The following is a 19119-nucleotide window of genomic DNA, read 5'->3' as shown; positions in this document are numbered from 1 at the left end:
GTAAATAGTTGTTTTCTCACAGCAGGATGATTGCACTACAAGGCTGCAATTTTTATTTGCCCATCAGGTGGGCTTTTGGTGGAAATGACACACCACCAGCAGCATGTTGTTTACGAGAGGAGGGGTGGGATGGGGGGGCGAGCGGAAGAGGACAAGTTGTTCTTCTATTGGTATGTACTCAGGCTTTACAGTGTTATAAAGAATGTTCGTTGAAGTTCATATAAGAATGTAGCATTTTATTTCCAAAGTGTAGTAAATAGTTGTTTTCTCACAGCAGGGTGATTGCACTACAAGGCTGCAATTTTTATTTTCCCATCAAGTGGGCTTTTGGTGGGAATGACACACCACCAGCAGCATGTTGCCCACGAGAGGAGGGGTGGGATGGGGGGGCGAGCAAGAGAGGACAAGTTGTTCTTATATTGGTATGTACTCAGGCTTTACAGTGTTTTAAAGAATGTTTGTTGAAGTTCATATAAGAATGTAGCATTTTATTTCCAAAGTGTAGTAAATAGTTGTTTTCTCACAGCAGGATGATTGCACTACAAGGCTGTAATTTTTATTTGCCCATCAAGTGGGCTTTTGGTGGAAATGACACACCACCAGCAGCATGTTGTTTACGAGAGGAGGGGTGGGATGGGGGGCGAGCGGTAGAGGACAAGTTGTCCTTCTATTGGTATGTACTCAGGCTTTACACTATTATAAAGTTTGTTCGTAGAAGTTCATATAAGAATGTAGCATTTTATTTCCAAAGTGTAGTAAATAGTTGTTTTCTCACAGCAGGGTGATTGCACTACAAGGCTGCAATTTTTATTTGCCCATCAAGTGGGCTTTTGGTGGAAATGACACACCACCAGCAGCATGTTGTTTACGAGTGGAGGGGTGGGATGGGGGGGCGAGCGGAGGAGGACAAGTTGTTCTTCTATTGGTATGTACTCAGGCTTTACAGTGTTATAAAGAATGTTCGTTGAAGTTCATATAATAATGTAGCATTTTATTTCCAAAGTGTAGTAAATAGTTGTTTTCTCACAGCAGGGTGATTGCACTACAAGGCTGCAATTTTTATTTGCCCATCAAGTGGGCTTTTGGTGGAAATGACACACCACCAGCAGCATGTTGTCCACGAGAGGAGGGGTGGGATGGGGGGGGCGAGCAGGAGAGGACGAGTTGTTCTTCTATTCGTATGTACTCAGGCTTTACAGTGTTTTAAAGAATGTTCGTTCAAGTTCATATAAGAATGTAGCATTTTATTTCCAAAGTGTAGTAAATCGTTGTTTTCTCACAGCAGAATCATTGCACTACAAGGCTGCAATTTTTATTTGCCCATCAAGTGGGCTTTTGGTGGAAATGACACACCACCAGCAGCATGTTGTCCACGAGAGGAGGGGTGGGATGGGGGGGAGAGCAGGAGAGGACAAGTTGTTCTTCTAATGGTATGTACTCAGGCTTTACAGTGTTTTAAAGAATGTTCGTTGAAGTTCATATAAGAATGTAGCATTTTATTTCCAAAGTGTAGTAAATAGTTGTTTTCTCACAGCAAGGTGATCGCACTACAAGGCTGCAATTTTTATTTGCCCATCAAGTGGGCTTTTGTTGGAAATGACACACCACCAGCAGCATAATGTTTACGAGAGGAGGGGTGGGATGGGGGGGCCAGTGGAATAGGACAAGTTGTTCTTCTATTGGTATGTACTCAGGCTTTACAGTGTTATAGAGAATGTTCGTTGAAGTTCATATAAGAATGTAGCATTTCATTTCCAAAGTGTAGTAAATAGTTGTTTTCTCACAGCAGGGTGATTGCACTACAAGGCTGCAATTTTTATTTGCCCATCAAGTAGGCTTTTGGTGGAAATGACACACCACCAGCAGCATGTTGTTTACGAGAGGAGGGGTGGGATGGGGGGCGAGCGGAAGAGGACAAGTTGTTCTTCTATTGGTATGTACTCAGGCTTTACAGTGTTATAAAGATTGTTCGTAGAAGTTCATATAAGAATGTAGCATTTTATTTCCAAAGTGTAGTAAATAGTTGTTTTCTCACAGCAGGGTGATTGCACTACAAGGCTGCAATTTTTATATGCCCATCAAGTGGGCTTTTGGTGGAAATGACACACCACCAGCAGCATGTTGTTTACGAGTGGAGGGGTGGGATGGGGGGGCGAGCGGAGGAGGACAAGTTGTTCTTCTATTGGTATGTACTCAGGCTTTACAGTGTTTTAAAGAATGTTCGTTGAAGTTCATATAAGAATGTAGCATTTTATTTCCAAAGTGTAGTAAATCGTTGTTTTCTCACAGCAGGATGATTCCACTACAAGGCTGCAATTTTTATTTGCCCATCAAGTGAGCTTTTGGTGAAATGACACACCACCAGCAGCATGTTGTTTACGAGAGGAGGGGTGGGATGGGGGGGCGAGCGGAAGAGGACAAGTTGTTCTTCTATTGGTATGTACTCAGGCTTTACAGTGTTATAAAGAATGTTCGTTGAAGTTCATATAAGAAAGTAGCATTTTATTTCCAAAGTGTAGTAAATAGTTGTTTTCTCACAGCAGGGCGATTGTACTACAAGGCTGCAATTTTTATTTGCCCATCAAGTGGCCTTTTGGTGGAAATGACACACCACCAGCAGCATGTTGTCCACGAGAGAAGGGGTGGGATGGGGGGGCGAGCAGGAGAGTACAAGTTGTTCTTCTATTGGTATGTACTCAGGCTTTACAGTGTTTTAAAGAATGTTCGTTGAAGTTCATATAAGAATGTAGCATTTTATTTCCAAAGTGTAGTAAATCGTTGTTTTCTCGCAGCAGGATGATTGCACTACAAGGCTGCAATTTTATTTGCCCATCAAGTGGGCTTTTGGTGGAAATGACACACCACCAGCAGCATGTTGTTTACGAGAGGAGGGGTGGGATGGGGGGGGCGAGCGGAAGTGGACAAGTTGTTCTTCTAATGGTATGTACTCAGGCTTTACAGTGTTATAAAGAATGTTCGTAGAAGTTCATATAAGAATGTAGCATTTTATTTACAAAGTGAAGTAAATCGTTGTTTTCTCACAACAGGGAGATCGCACTACAAGGCTGCAATTTTTATTTGCCCATCAAGTGGGCTTTTGGTGGAAATGACACACCACCAGCAGCATGTTGTCCACGAGAGGAGGGGTGGGATGGGGGGGCGAGCAGGAGAGGACAAGTTGTTCTTCTATTGGTATGTACTCAGGCTTTACACATGTTTTAAAGAATGTTCGTTGAAGTTCATATAAGAATGTAGCATTTTATTTCCAAAGTGTAGTAAATCGTTGTTTTCTCACAGCAGGGAGATCGCACTACAAGGCTGCAATTTTTATTTGCTCATCAAGTGCGCTTTTGGTGGAAATGACACACCACCAGCAGCATGTTGTTTACGAGAGAGGGGGTGGGATGGGGGGTGAGCGGAAGAGGACAAGTTGTTCTTCTATTGGTATGTACTCAGGCTTTACAGTGTTTTAAAGAATGTTCGTTCAAGTTCATATAAGAATGTAGCATTTTATTTCCAAAGTGTAGTAAATCGTTGTTTTCTCACAGCAGGATGATTGCACTACAAGGCTGCAATTTTTATTTGCCCATCAAGTCAGCTTTTGGTGGAAATGACACACCACCACCAGCATGTTGTTTACGAGAGGAGGGGTGGGATGGGAGGGCGAGCGGAAGAGGACAAGTTGTTCTTCTATTGGTATGTACTCAGGCTTTACAGTGTTATAAAGAATGTTCGTTGAAGTTCATATAAGAATTTAGCATTTTATTTCCAAACTGTAGTAAATAGTTGTTTTCTCACAGCAGGGTGATTGCACTACAAGGCTGCAATTTTTATTTGCCCATCAAGTGGGCTTTTGGTGGAAATGACACAACACCAGCAGAATGTTGTCCACGAGAGGAGGGGTGGGATGGGGGGGCGAGCAGGAGAGTACAAGTTGTTCTTCTATTGGTATGTACTCAGGTTTTACAGTGTTTTAAAAAATGTTCGTTGAAGTTAATATAAGAATGTAGCATTTTATTTTCAAAGTGTAGTAAATCGTTGTTTTCTCGCAGCAGTATGATTGCACTACAAGGCTGCAATTTTTATTTGCCCATCAAGTGGGCTTTTGGTGGAAATGACACACCACCAGCAGCATGTTGTTTACGAGAGGAAGGGTGGGATGGGGGGGGCGAGCGGAAGAGGACAAGTTGTTCTTCTTTTGGTATGTACTCAGGCTTTACAGTGTTTTAAAGAATGTTCATTCAAGTTCATATAAGAATGTAGCATTTTATTTCCAAAGTGTAGTAAATCGTTGTTTTCTCACAGCAGGGAGATCGCACTATAAGGTTGCAATTTTTATTTGCCCATCAAGTGCGCTTTAGGTGGAAATGACACACCACCAGCAGCATGTTGTCCACGAGGAGGGGTGGGATGGGGGGGCGAGCAGGAGAGGACAAGTTGTTCTTCTATTGGTATGTACTCAGGCTTTACAGTGTTTTAAGGAATGTTTGTTGAAGTTCATATAAGAATGTAGCATTTTATTTCCAAAGTGTAGTAAATCGTTGTTTTCTCACAGCAGGGTGATCGCACTACAAGGCTGCAATTTTTATTTGCCCATCAAGTGCTCTTTTGGTGGAAATGACACAACACTAGCAGCATGTTGTCCACGAGAAGAGGGGTGGGATTGGGGGGGCGAGCAGGAAAGGACAAGTTGTTCTTCTATTGGTATCTACTCAGGCTTTACAGTGGTTTAAAGAATGTTCGTTGAAGTTCGTATAAGAATGTAGCATTTTATTTCCAAAGTGTTGTAAATCGTTGTTTTCTCACAGCAGGGTGATTGCACTACAAGGCTGCAATTTATATTTGCCCATCAAGTGGGCTTTTGGTGGAAATGACACACCACCAGCAGCATGTTGTCCAAGAGAGGAGGGGTGGGATGGGGGGGCGAGCAGGAGAGGACAAGTTGTTTTTCTATTGGTATGTACTCAGGCTTTACAGTGTTTTAAAGAATGTTCGTTCAAGTTCATATAAGAATGTAGCATTTTCTTTTCCAAAGTGTAGTAAATAGTTGTTTTCTCACAGCAGAATGATTGCACTACAAGGCTGTAATTTTTATTTGCCCATCAAGTAGGCTTTTGGTGGAAATGACACACCACCAGCAGCATGTTGTCCACGAGAGGAGGGGTGGGATTGGGGGGGCGAGCAGGAGAGGACAAGTTGTTCTTCTATTGGTATGTACTCAGGCTTTACAGTGGTTTAAAGAATGTTCGTTGAAGTTCGTATAATAATGTAGCATTTTATTTCCAACTTGTAGTAAATCGTTGTTTTCTCACAGCAGGGTGATTGCACTACAAGGCTGCAATTTTTATTTGCCCATCAAGTGGGCTTTTGGTGGAAATGATACACCGCCAGCAGCATGTTGTCCACGAGTGGAGGGGTGGGATGGGGGGGGCGAGCGGAAGAGGACAAGTTGTTCTTCTATTGGTATGTACTCAGGCTTTACAGTGTTTTAAAGAATGTTCGTTGAAGTTCATATAAGAATGTAGCATTTTATTTCCAAAGTGTAGTAAATCGTTGTTTTCTCACAACAGGGAGATCGCACTACAAGGCTGCAATTTTTATTTGCCCATCAAGTGGGCTTTTGGTGGAAATGACACACCACCAGCAGCATGTTGTCCACGAGAGGAGGGGTGGGATCGGGGGGCGAGCAGGAGAGGACAAGTTGTTCTTCTATTGGTATGTACTCAGGCCTTACAGTGTTTTAAAGAATGTTCATTCAAGTTCACATAACAATGTAGCATTTTATTTCCAAAGTGTAGTAAATCGTTGTTTTCTCACAGCACGGAGATCGCACTACAAGGCTGCAATTTTTATTTGCCCATCAAGTGCGCTTTTGCTGGAAATGACACACCACCAGCAGCATGTTGTTTACGAGAGGGGGGGGGGGGTGGGATGGGGGGGAGAGCGGAAGAGGACAAGTTGTTCTTCTATTGGTATGTACTCAGGCTTTACAGTGTTTTAAAGAATGTTCGTTGAAGTTCATATAAGAATGTAGCATTTTATTTCCAAAGTGTAGTAAATCGTTGTTTTCTCACAGCAGGGTGATCGCACTACAAGGCTGCAATTTTTATTTGCTCATCGAGTGCGCTTTTGGTGGAAATGACACACCCCCAGCACCATGTTGTTTACGAGAGGGGGGGGGGGGGGTGGAATGGGTTGGCGAGCGGAAGAGGACAAGTTGTTCTTCTATTGGTATGTACTCAGGCTTTACAGTGTTTTAAAGAATGTTCGTTCAAGTTCATATAAGAATGTAGCATTTTATTTCCAAAGTGTAGTAAATCGTTGTTTTCTCACAGCAGAATGATTGCACTACAAGGCTGCAATTTTTATTTGCCCATCAAGTGCGCTTTTGGTGGAAATGACACACCACCAGCAGCATGTTGTTTACGAGAGGGGGGGGGGGTTGGGATGGGGGGGCGAGCGGAAGAGGACAAGTTGTTCTTCTATTGGTATGTACGCAGGCTTTACAGTGTTTTAATGAATGTTCGTTCAATTTCATATAAGAATGTAGCATTTTATTTCCAAAGTGTAGTTAATCGTTGTTTTCTCACAGCAGGATGATTGCACTACAAGGCTGCAATTTTTATTTGCCCATCAAGTGAGCTTTTGGTGGAAATGACACACCACCAGCAGCATGTTGTTTACGAGAGGAGGGGTGGGATGGGGGGGTGAGCGGAAGAGGACAAGTTGTTCTTCTATTGGTATGTACTCGGGCTTTATAGTGTTATAAAGAATGTTCGTTGAAGTTCATATAAGAATGTAGCATTTTATTTCCAAAGTGTAGTAAATAGTTGTTTTCTCACAGCAGGGTGATTGCACTACAAGGCTGCAATTTTTATTTGCCCATCAAGTGGGCTTTTGGTGGAAATGACACACCAACAGCGGCATGTTGTCCACGAGAGGAGGGGTGGGATGGGGGGGCGAGCAGGAGACGAAAAGTTGTTATTCTATTGGTATGTACTCAGGCTTTACAGTGTTTTGAAGAATGTTCGTTGAAGTTCATATAAGAATGTAGCATTTTATTTCCAAAGTGTAGTAAATCGTTGTTTTCTCACAGCAGGATGATTGCACTACAAGGCTGCAATTTTTATTTGCCCAGCAAGTGGTCTTTTGGTGGAAATGACACACCAACAGCAGCATGTTGTTTACGAGAGGAGGGGTGGGATGGGGGGGCGAGCGGAAGAGGACAAGTTGTTCTTCTACTGGTGTGTACTCAGGCTTTACAGTGTTATAAAGAATGTTCGTTGAAGTTCATATAAGAATGTAGCATTTTATTTCCAAAGTGTAGTAAATAGTTGTTTTCTCACAGCAGGGTGATTGCACTACAAGGCTGCAATTTTTATTTGCCCATCAAGTGGGCTTTTGGTGGAAATGACACACCACCAGCAGCATGTTGTTTACGAGAGGAGGGGTGGGATGGGGAGGCGAGCGGAAGAGGACAAGTTGTTCTTCTATTGGTATGTACTCAGGCTTTACAGTGTTATAAAGAATGTTCGTTGAAGTTCATATAAGAATGTAGCATTTTATTTCCAAAGTGTAGTAAAACGTTGTTTTCTCACAGCAGGGAGATCGCACTACAAGGCTGCAATTTTTATTTGCTCATCAAGTGCGCTTTTGGTGGAAATGACACACCACCAGCAGCATGTTGTCCACGAGAGGAGGGGTGGGATGGGGGGGCGAGCAGGAGAGGACAAGTTGTTCTTCTATTGGTATGTACTCAGGCTTTACAGTGTTTTAAAGAATGTTCGTTGAAGTTCATATAAGAATGTAGCATTTTATTTCCAAAGTGTAGTAAATCGTTGTTTTCTCACAGCAGGATGATTGCACTACAAGGCTGCAATTTTTATTTGCCCATCAAGTGAGCTTTTGGTGGAAATGACACACCACCAGCAGCATGTTGTTTACGAGAGGAGAGGTGGGATGGGGGGGCGAGCGGAAGAGGACAAGTTGTTCTTCTATTGGTATGTACTCAGGCTTTACAGTGTTATAAAGAATGTTCATTGAAGTTCATATAAGAAAGTAGCATTTTATTTCCAAAGTGTAGTAAATAGTTGTTTTCTCACAGCAGGGCGATTGTACTACAAGGCTGCAATTTTTATTTGCCCATCAAGTGGCCTTTTGGTGGAAATGACACACCACCAGCAGCATGTTGTCCACGAGAGGAGGGGTGGGATGGGGGGGGCGAGCAGGAGAGTACAAGTTGTTCTTCTATTGGTATGTACTCAGGCTTTACAGTGTTTCAAAGAATGTTCGTTGAAGTTCATATAAGAATGTAGCATTTTATTTCCAAAGTGTAGTAAATCGTTGTTTTCTCGCAGCAGGATGATTGCACTACAAGGCTGCAATTTTTATTTGCCCATCAAGTGGGCTTTTGGTGGAAATGACACACCACCAGCAGCATGTTGTTTACGAGAGGAGGGGTGGGATGGGGGGGCGAGCGGAAGTGGACAAGTTGTTCTTCTAATGGTATGTACTCAGGCTTTACAGTGTTATAAAGAATGTTCGTAGAAGTTCATATAAGAATGTAGCATTTTATTTCCAAAGTGAAGTAAATCGTTGTTTTCTCACAACAGGGAGATCGCACTACAAGGCTGCAATTTTTATTTGCCCATCAAGTGGGCTTTTGGTGGAAATGACACACCACCAGCAGCATGTTGTCCACGAGAGGAGGGGTGGGATGGGGGGGCGAGCAGGAGAGGACAAGTTGTTCTTCTATTGGTATGTACTCAGGCTTTACAGTGTTTTAAAGAATGTTCGTTGAAGTTCATATAAGAATGTAGCATTTTATTTCCAAAGTGTAGTAAATCGTTGTTTTCTCACAGCAGAGAGATCGCACTACAAGGCTGCAATTTTTATTTTCCCATCAAGTAGGCTTTTGGTGGAAATGACACACAACCAGCAGCATGTTGTCCACGTGAGGAGGGGTGGGATGGGGGGGCGAGCAGGAGAGGACAAGTTGTTCTTCTATTGGTATGTACTCAGGCTTAACAGTGTTATAAAGAATGTTTGTAGAAGTTCATATAAGAATGTAGCATTTTATTTCCAAAGTGTAGTACATAGTTGTTTTCTCACTGCAGGGTGATTGCACTACAAGGCTGCAATTTTTATTTGCCCATCAAGTGGGCTTTTGGTGGAAATGACACACCACCAGCAGCATGTTGTCCACGAGAGGAGGGGTGGGATGTGGGGGCGAGCAGGAGAGGACAAGTTGTTCTTCTATTGGTATGTACTCAGGCTTTACAGTGTTTTAAAGAATGTTCGTTGAAGTTCATATAAGAATGTAGCATTTTATTTCCAAAGTGTAGTAAATCGTTGTTTTCTCACAGCAGGATGATTGCACTACAAGGCTGCAATTTTTATTTGCCCATCAGGTGGGCTTTTGGTGGAAATGACACACCACCAGCAGCATGTTGTTTACGAGAGGAGGGGTGGGATGGGGGGGCGAGCGGAAGAGGACAAGTTGTTCTTCTATTGGTATGTACTCAGGCTTTACAGTGTTATAAAGAATGTTCGTTGAAGTTCATATAAGAATGTAGCATTTTATTTCCAAAGTGTAGTAAATAGTTGTTTTCTCACAGCAGGGTGATTGCACTACAAGGCTGCAATTTTTATTTGCCCATCAAGTGGGCTTTTGGTGGGAATGACACACCACCAGCAGCATGTTGCCCACGAGAGGAGTGGTGGGATGGGGGGGCGAGCAAGAGAGGACAAGTTGTTCTTATATTGGTATGTACTCAGGCTTTACAGTGTTTTAAAGAATGTTCGTTGAAGTTCATATAAGAATGTAGCATTTTATTTCCAAAGTGTAGTAAATAGTTGTTTTCTCACAGCAGGATGATTGCACTACAAGGCTGCAATTTTTATTTGCCCATCAAGTGGGCTTTTGGTGGAAATGACACACCACCAGCAGCATGTTGTTTACGAGAGGAGGGGTGGGATGGGGGGCGAGCGGTAGAGGACAAGTTGTTCTTCTATTGGTATGTACTCAGGCTTTACACTATTATAAAGATTGTTCGTAGAAGTTCATATAAGAATGTAGCATTTTATTTCCAAAGTGTAGTAAATAGTTGTTTTCTCACAGCAGGGTGATTGCACTACAAGGCTGCAATTTTTATTTGCCCATCAAGTGGGCTTTTGGTGGAAATGACACACCACCAGCAGCATGTTGTTTACGAGTGGAGGGGTGGGATGGGGGGGCGAGCGGAGGAGGACAAGTTGTTCTTCTATTGGTATGTACTCAGGCTTTACAGTGTTATAAAGAATGTTCGTTGAAGTTCATATAATAATGTAGCATTTTATTTCCAAAGTGTAGTAAATAGTTGTTTTCTCACAGCAGGGTGATTGCACTACAAGGCTGCAATTTTTATTTGCCCATCAAGTGGGCTTTTGGTGGAAATGACACACCACCAGCAGCATGTTGTCCACGAGAGGAGGGGTGGGATGGGGGGGCGAGCAGGAGAGGACGAGTTGTTCTTCTATTGGTATGTACTCAGGCTTTACAGTGTTTTAAAGAATGTTCGTTCAAGTTCATATAAGAATGTAGCATTTTATTTCCAAAGTGTAGTAAATCGTTGTTTTCTCACAGCAGAGAGATCGCACTACAAGGCTGCAATTTTTATTTTCCCATCAAGTAGGCTTTTGGTGGAAATGACACACAACCAGCAGCATGTTGTCCACGTGAGGAGGGGTGGGATGGGGGGGCGAGCAGGAGAGGACAAGTTGTTCTTCTATTGGTATGTACTCAGGCTTAACAGTGTTATAAAGAATGTTTGTAGAAGTTCATATAAGAATGTAGCATTTTATTTCCAAAGTGTAGTACATAGTTGTTTTCTCACTGCAGGGTGATTGCACTACAAGGCTGCAATTTTTATTTGCCCATCAAGTGGGCTTTTGGTGGAAATGACACACCACCAGCAGCATGTTGTCCACGAGAGGAGGGGTGGGATGTGGGGGCGAGCAGGAGAGGACAAGTTGTTCTTCTATTGGTATGTACTCAGGCTTTACAGTGTTTTAAAGAATGTTCGTTGAAGTTCATATAAGAATGTAGCATTTTATTTCCAAAGTGTAGTAAATCGTTGTTTTCTCACAGCAGGATGATTGCACTACAAGGCTGCAATTTTTATTTGCCCATCAAGTGGGCTTTTGGTGGAAATGACACACCACCAGCAGCATGTTGTCCTTGAGAGGGTAGGTGAGGGGGGGGGGGGGGGGCGAGCGGAAGAGGACAAGTTGTTCTTCTATTGGTATGTACTAAGGCTTTATAGTGTTTTAAAGAATGTTCGTTCAAGTTCATATAAGAATGTAGCATTTTATTTCCAAAGTGTAGTAAATCATTGTTTTCTAACAGCAGCGAGATCGCACTACAAGCCTGCAATTTTTATTTGCCCATCAAGTGGGCTTTTGGTGTAAATGACACACCACCAGCAGCATGTTGTCCACGAGAGGGGGGGTGGGATGGGGGGGGGGCGATCACAAGAGGACAAGTTGTTCTTCTATTGGTATGTACCCAGGCTTTACAGTGTTTTAAAGAATGTACGTTCAAGTTCATATAAGAATGTAGCATTTTATTTCCAAAGTGTAGTAAATCGTTGTTTTCTCACAGCAGGTAGATCGCACTACAAGGCTGCAATTTTTATTTGCCCATCAAGTGCGCTTTTGATGGAAATGACACACCACCAGCAGCATGTTGTTTACGAGAGGGGGGGGGGGGGGGTGAGATGTGGGGCGAGCGGAAGAGGACAAGTTGTTCTTCTATTGGTATGTACTCAGGCTTTACAGTGTTTTAAAGAATGTTCGTTCAAGTTCATATAAGAATGTAGCATTTTATTTCCAAAGTGTTGTAAATCGTTGTTTTCTCACAGCAGGGTGATTGCACTACAAGGCTGCAATTTTTATTTCCCCATCAAGTGGGCTTTTGGTGGAAATGACACACCACCAGCAGCATGTTGTCCACGAGAGGAGGGGTGGGATTGGGGGGGGGGGGGGGGGCGAGCAGGTGAGGACAAGTTGTTCTTCTATTGGTATGTACTCAGGCTTTACAGTGTTTTAAAGAATGTTCGTTGAAGTTCAAATAAGAATTTAGCATTTTATTTCCAAAGTGTAGTAAATCGTTGTTTTCTCACAGCAGGATGATTGCACCACAAGGCTGCAATTTTTATTTGCCCATCAAGTGGGCTTTTGGTGGAAATGACACACCACCAGCAGCATGTTGTTTGCGAGAGGAGGGGTGGGATTGGGGGGCGAGCGGAAGAGGACAAGTTGTTCTTCTTTTGGTATGTACTCAGGCTTTACAGTGTTATAAAGAATGTTCGTAGAAGTTCATATAAGAATGTAGCATTTTATTTCCAAAGTGTAGTAAAGCGTTGTTTTCTCACAACAGGGAGATCGCACTACAAGGCTGCAATTTTTATTTGCCCATCAAGTGGGCTTTTGTTGGAAATGACACACCACCAGCAGCATGTTGTCCACGAGAGGAGGGGTGGGATGGGGGGGCGAGCGGAAGAGGACAAGTTGTTGTTCTATTGGTATGTACTCAGGCTTTACACTGTTATAAAGAATGTTCGTAGAAGTTCATGTAAGAATGTAGCATTTTATTTCCAAAGTGTAGTAAATCGTTGTTTTCTCACAGCAGGGTGATCGCACTACAAGGCCGCAAATTTTATTTGCCCATCAAGTGGGCTTTTGGTGGAAATGACACACCACCATCAGCATGTTGTCCACGAGAGGAGGGGTGGGATGGGGGGGGGGGGCCGAGCAGGAGAGGACAAGTTCTTCTTCTATTGGTATGTACTCAGGCTTTACAGTGTTTTAAAGAATGTTCGTTGAAGTTCATATAAGAATGTAGCATTTTATTTCCAAAGTGTAGTAAATCGTTGTTTTCTCACAGCAGGGTGATCGCACTACAAGGCTGCAATTTTTATTTGCCCATCATGTGGGCTTTTGGTGGAAATGACACATCACCAGCAGCATGTTGTCCACGAGGGGAGGGGTGGGATGGGGGGGCGAGCGGAAGAGGACAAGTTGTTCTTCTATTGGTATGTACTCAGGCATTACAGTGTTTTAAAGAAAGTTCGTTGAAGTTCATATAAGAACGTATCATTTTATTTCCAAAGTGTAGTAAATCATTGTATTCTCACAGCAGGGAGATCGCACTACAAGGCTGCAATTTTTATTTGCCCATCAAGTGCGCTTTTGGTGGAAATGACACACCACCAGCAGCATGTTGTTTGCGAGAGGGGGGGGTGGGATGGGGGGGCGAGTGGAAGAGGACAAGTTGTTCTTCTATTGGTATGTACTCAGGCTTTACAGTGTTATAAAGAATGTTCGTTGAAGATCATATAATAATGTAGCATTTTATTTCCAAAGTGTAGTAAATCGTTGTTTTCTCACAGCAGAGTGATTGCACTACAAGGCTGCAAGTTTTATTTGCCCATCAAGTGGGCTTTTGGTGGAAATGACACACCACCAGCAGCATGTTGTCCACGAGAGGAGGGGTGGGATGGGGGGGCGAGCGGAAGAGGACAAGTTGTTCTTCTATTGGTATGTACTCAGGCTTTACAGTGTTTTAAAGAATGTTCGTTCAAGTTCATATAAGAATGTAGCATTTTATTTCCAAAGTGTAGTAAATCGTTGTTTTCTCACAGCAGGGAGATCGCACTACAAGGCTGCAATTTTTATTTGCCCATCAAGTGAGCTTTTGGTGGAAATGACATACCACCAGCAGCATGTTGTTTACGTGAGGGGGGGAGGTGGGATGGGGGGGGGGGGGGGGTGAACGGAAGAGGACAAGTTGTTCTTCTATTGGTATGTACTCAGGCTTGACAGTGTTTAAAAGAATGTTCGTTGAAGTTCATATAAGAATGTAGCATTTTATTTCCAAAGTGTAGTAAATCATTGTTTTCTCACAGCAGGGAGATCGCACTACAAGGCTGCAATTTTTATTTGCCCAACAAGTGGGCTTTTGGTGGAAATGACACACCACCACCAGCATGTTGTCCACGAGAGGAGGGGTGGGATCGGGGGGCGAGCAGGAGAGGACAAGTGTTTCTTCTATTGGTACGTACTCAGGCTTTACAGTGTTTTAAAGAATGTTCGTTGAAGTTCATATAAGAATGTAGCATTTTATTTCCAAAGTGTAGTAAATCGTTGCTTTCTCACAGCAGGGTGATTGCACTACAAGGCTGCAAATTTTATTTGCCCATGAAGTGGACTTTTGGTGGAAATGACACACCACCAGCAGCATGTTGTCCACGAGAGGAGGGGTGGGATGGGGGGGCGAGCAGGAGAGGACAAGTTGTTCTTCTATCGGTATGTACTCAGGCTTTACAGTGTTTTAAAGAATGTTCGTTGAAGTTCATATAAGAATGTAGCATTTTATTTCCAAAGTGTAGTAAATCGTTGTTTTCTCACAACAGGGAGATCGCACTACAAGGCTGCAATTTTTATTTGCCCATCAAGTGAGCTTTTGGTGGAAATGACACACCACCAGCAGCATGTTGTCCACGAGAGGAGGTGTGGGATGGGGGGGGGGGGGGGGCGAGCAGGAGAGGACAAGTTGTTCTTCTATTGGTATGTACTCAGGCTTTACAGTGTTTTAAAGAATGTTCGTTGAAGTTCATATAAGAATTTAGCATTTTATTTCCAAAGTGTAGTAAATCGTTGTTTTCTCACAGCAGGGTGATCGCACTACAAGGCTGCAATTTTTATTTGCCCATCAAGTGGGCTTTTTGTGGAAATGACACACCACCAGCAGCATGTTGTTTACGAGAGGAGGGGTGGGATGGGGAGGCGAGCGGAAGAGGACAAGTTGTTCTTCTATTGGTATGTACTCATGCTTTACGGTGTTTTAAAGAATGTTCGTTGAAGTTCATATACGAATGTAGCATTTTATTTCCAAAGTGTAGTAAATCGTTGTTTTCTCACAGCAGGGAGATCGCACTACAAGGCTGCAATTTTTATTTGCCCATCAAGTGCGCTTTTGGTGGAATTGACACACCACCAGCAGCATGTTGTTTACGAGAGGTGGGGGTGGGATGGGGGGGCGAGCGGAAGAGGACAAATTGTTCTTCTTTTTGTATGTACTCAGGTTTTATAGTGTTTTAAGGAATGTTCGTTCAAGTTCGTAGAAGAACGTGGCATTTTATTTCCAAAGTGCAGTAAATCTTTGTTTTCGCACAGCAGGGTGATCGCACTACAAGGCTGCAATTTTTATTTGCCCATCAAGTGGGCTTCTGGTGGAAATGACACACCACCAGCAGCATGTTGTCCACGAGGGGGGGGGGGGGGGAGGGGAGGGGCGAGCAGAAGAGGACAAGTTGTTCTTTTATTGGTATGTACTCATACTTTATAGTGTTTTAAAGAATGTTCGTTCAAGTTCATATAAGAACGTGGCATTTTATTTCCAAAGTGCAGTAAATCTTTGTTTTCTCACAGCAGGGTGATCGCACTACAAGGCTACAATTATTATTTGCCCATCAAGTGGGCTTTTGGTGGAAATGACATACCACCAGCTGCATGTTGACCACGAGAGTCGGAGGGGGGGGGGGGGGGGGGGGGTATTGGGGGGGGGGGGGGGGCGAGCGGAAGTGGACAAGTTGTTGTTCTATTGGTATGTACTCAGGCTTCACAGTGTTTTAAAGAAAGTTCGTTCAAGTTCATAAAAGAATGTAGCATTTTATTTCCATTGTGTAGTAAATCTTTGTTTTCTCACAGTAGGGTGATCGCACTACAAGGCTGAAATTTCTATTTGCCCATCAAGTGGGCTTTTGGTGGAAGTGACACACCACCGGCAGCATGTTGTCCTCGAGAGTGGGGGGAGGAGGGCGAGCGGAGGAGGACAAGTTGTTCTTCTTGTTGTATGTACTCAGGTTTTTTAGTGTTTTAAGGAATGTTCGTTCAAGTTCATACAAGAACGTGGCATTTTATTTCCAAAGTGCAGTAAATCTTTGTTTTCTCACAGCAGGGTGATTGCACTACAAGGCTGCAATTTTTATTTGCCCATCAAGTGGGCTTTTGGTGGAAATGACACACCACCAGCAGCATGTTGTCCACGAGGGGGCGATGGGGCGGGGGGGGGGGGGGGGGGGGCGAGCGGAAGAAGACAAGTTGTTCCTCTTTTGGTATGTACTCATTCTTTATAGTGTTTTAAAGATTGTTCGTACAAGTTCATATAAGAACGTAGAATTTTATTTCCAAAGTGTAGTAAATCTTTGATATCTTACAGCAGGGTGTTCGCATTACAAGGTGGTAATTTTCATTTGTCCCTCAAATCAGGTTGTCGAAAGGGGCTGAGGTCCATTACTGTTAGTTATACAAGAACACACACAACTTCATTCCTCGAACCAATACACAGTTTTCTCTTTAAAACAACAAAGATTAATTCACGGCTGAGGGCCCAAGTAACCTTTCCAGAATAAGCTTAAACGATTGCTTTTAAAACACCAGGATTTAAAGTAATGGTTGAAGGCCTTACTTAAGCAAAATTACAATATCTTTTCGGCTAAAGGCTATGATAATATTTCAGACCAGCTAAGGAATTTCTTGAAAGGCTAAGCATTAACAAATCCCGGCTAAATGACATATTAAGGAAAATTCAAGTTAATTCTTTGGAATTCCCAATAAAAAAATTTTCTATACATAATAAAAGAGAGGCTTTAAGGACAAGCTTTTACACAGTACAACAGAAAAACATCTTAAAATAACTTGACATTTGACTCTCCATCCAAGATAGCATGCTGCGTCCCTTGATACCCCATATGATTGTACTTTTGACAAGAAGCATAGATGCGGGTACCAGGAGCGATTCTTGAAGTCGGTCAAGGGAGGGGCTAATGGTTGTGATGGTGGTGATGGAGACTGGAATATCGCTTCACAAAAGGAGAGTTTGGGTTCTCAACTGGGAAACTGGTAAAATTTAGTGTTGCTTAAAGTAGTTTTTGGTAACTGTTTTAGAGTTCAGGGTAAAAAAATGTGTTTTAGTAAATAATAAGACGCCTATTTTAAGTTAAATGATATTTATTGGTTTCGATAGTAAGCTATTTTTCACACCTATTCTTTTGTTAAAATGTGTTTGAAATACATTGCAACCTATATAGCTACATAATTATTAAAGAAAATGATTGAATCTGTTGGAGAAATATATTCGCTGACTACATTGCAACCTATATAGCTACATAATTATTAAAGAAAATGATTGAATCTGTTGGAGAAATATATTCGCTGACTTCTGAAGTTATTTTATCCAGCCTGATATCATACACCATGGGGAGGGGGACTATAGCCTCACAGCCTCCATAGCCCACCCCCTTCCCCGCTGCCGCTGCCACCGCCCCTGTGCGGTACTGAGCCAAATGCTTTTCGGAAACCAAGAAATACTGCATCTACCAGGTCGCCTTGATCCAAAGATTTCAGTATGTCATGTGAGAAAAGTGCGAGTTGTTTCACATGATCGATGTTTTCGAAACCCATGCTGGTTGGCATTGAGGTCATCATTCTGTTCGAGATACCTCATTATGTTTGAGCTCAGAATATGTTTTAAGATTCTACAACAAATCGATGTCAAGGATATACGGTAGTTTTGTGGATCGCTTCAACTACCCTTCTTGTAGATGGGTGTGACCCGTGCCTTTTTCCAAGAACTGGGCACGGTTTTTTGTTCAGGTGATCTATAACATATTATAGTTAGCGTGGAGTCTGACAGGGTTTTCATTGGTGCTCGGAGATTTGTTCAATTTCAACGATTTCAACTGTTTCTCAACATCACTGAGACTAATGCTTATTTCATTCATCGTTTCAGTTGTATGAGGATTAAATTAGAGCAATTATTCTGGGTTTTCCTCTGTAAAGGAACATTTGAAATCGGAGTTAAGCATTTCAGCTTTTGCTTTGTTACCCTCAATATCAGTTCCTGTGTTATTGGCTAGGGACTGGACACTAACTTTGGTGCCACTAACAGCCTTTAGATATGACCAGAACTACTTTGGATTTTGTGAAATGTCATTTCAATATTCTGCTATGGTATTCATTGAGTGAGGTTCTCATAGAGAGAAACTGGAAATGTGTCATTCGACAATCTCAAAGAACCACTGAAAACATAACGAAAAAGAGACAGATCGAAAGTAAGAATATGAAAAACATGAAAAAAAGAAAGAAAAACGGGTCATTGCATCGGACTCTCTTGCGGAGGATGTGTGTTCAATTCTCAGTACTCTGCTTCCACGAAATTTTTACTCGGTGGGAGGACTGGAACGAGTTGCACCCACCACTTGAAACCAACTGAGGAACTACTTGAGTGAGTAGTAGCGGCGCCCATGTCTAAAAAAAGTAGTCTACAACAGCCATGAGAGCCATGTAATGACCCCATGTTTCTCCATACCGCATCCAGGGGGGGGGGAGGAGGGGGGGGGGGTCAACTAACCTCTCTCGTTGGCCTATTGCGGCATCTGAATGACGTGACATGGCCGGTGTCTGATACAGAAAAACCTCAAGAAGGGGGCGCTAAAGATATCTTCAGCTACCTTTACTTTTACCGTAATGAAAAATAATCAAGTCACATGGGACGTTTAATTCTCGAATAAACACTTTATTCGCACTAAAAATCCAACGCTAGTAGACTTAACACTAAAACACACGATCACACCCCGTGTATTTAGAATATCACTAAGCAGAACACTGACTGAAGTCCATGGTAATAGCCAGTAATCGCAGTTGTTCACTTTTATCACTTCCAAGTTATCGCAACGATCGTAGCTTTCAAAAAGCGACACTGCTTCCCTTATGTGTGTGGCTCGGTTGTTTCGAGAACGCTGCCAGAATGTCCGATTCCAGACTTTTATGTAGTGTGAACAAATACCTACTGTGAAAGCGACTAGCCAATACGTACCTTACGACGCAATGCATAATATAAGGGCGAGTTTCCAATGATGACGTCATCCGGCAATTTACGTGTGTGGAACTCTTATTGTCGATTCCGTTCCTTTCTAGTGCATTCGATGTTTTTAATGCATTCATATGTAACAATGCGTTTTTAGGAATCTTCTCGAAAGTCACTATTACCGCGGATATGCTCCCTGCCGCCGTTGG

This window comes from Schistocerca serialis, chromosome 12 (assembly GCF_023864345.2).
Source record: "Schistocerca serialis cubense isolate TAMUIC-IGC-003099 chromosome 12, iqSchSeri2.2, whole genome shotgun sequence".
Lineage (NCBI taxonomy): Eukaryota > Metazoa > Arthropoda > Insecta > Orthoptera > Acrididae > Schistocerca > Schistocerca serialis.
The sequence above is the reverse complement of the archived record's forward strand: the minus strand, read 5'-3'. Positions refer to the sequence as shown.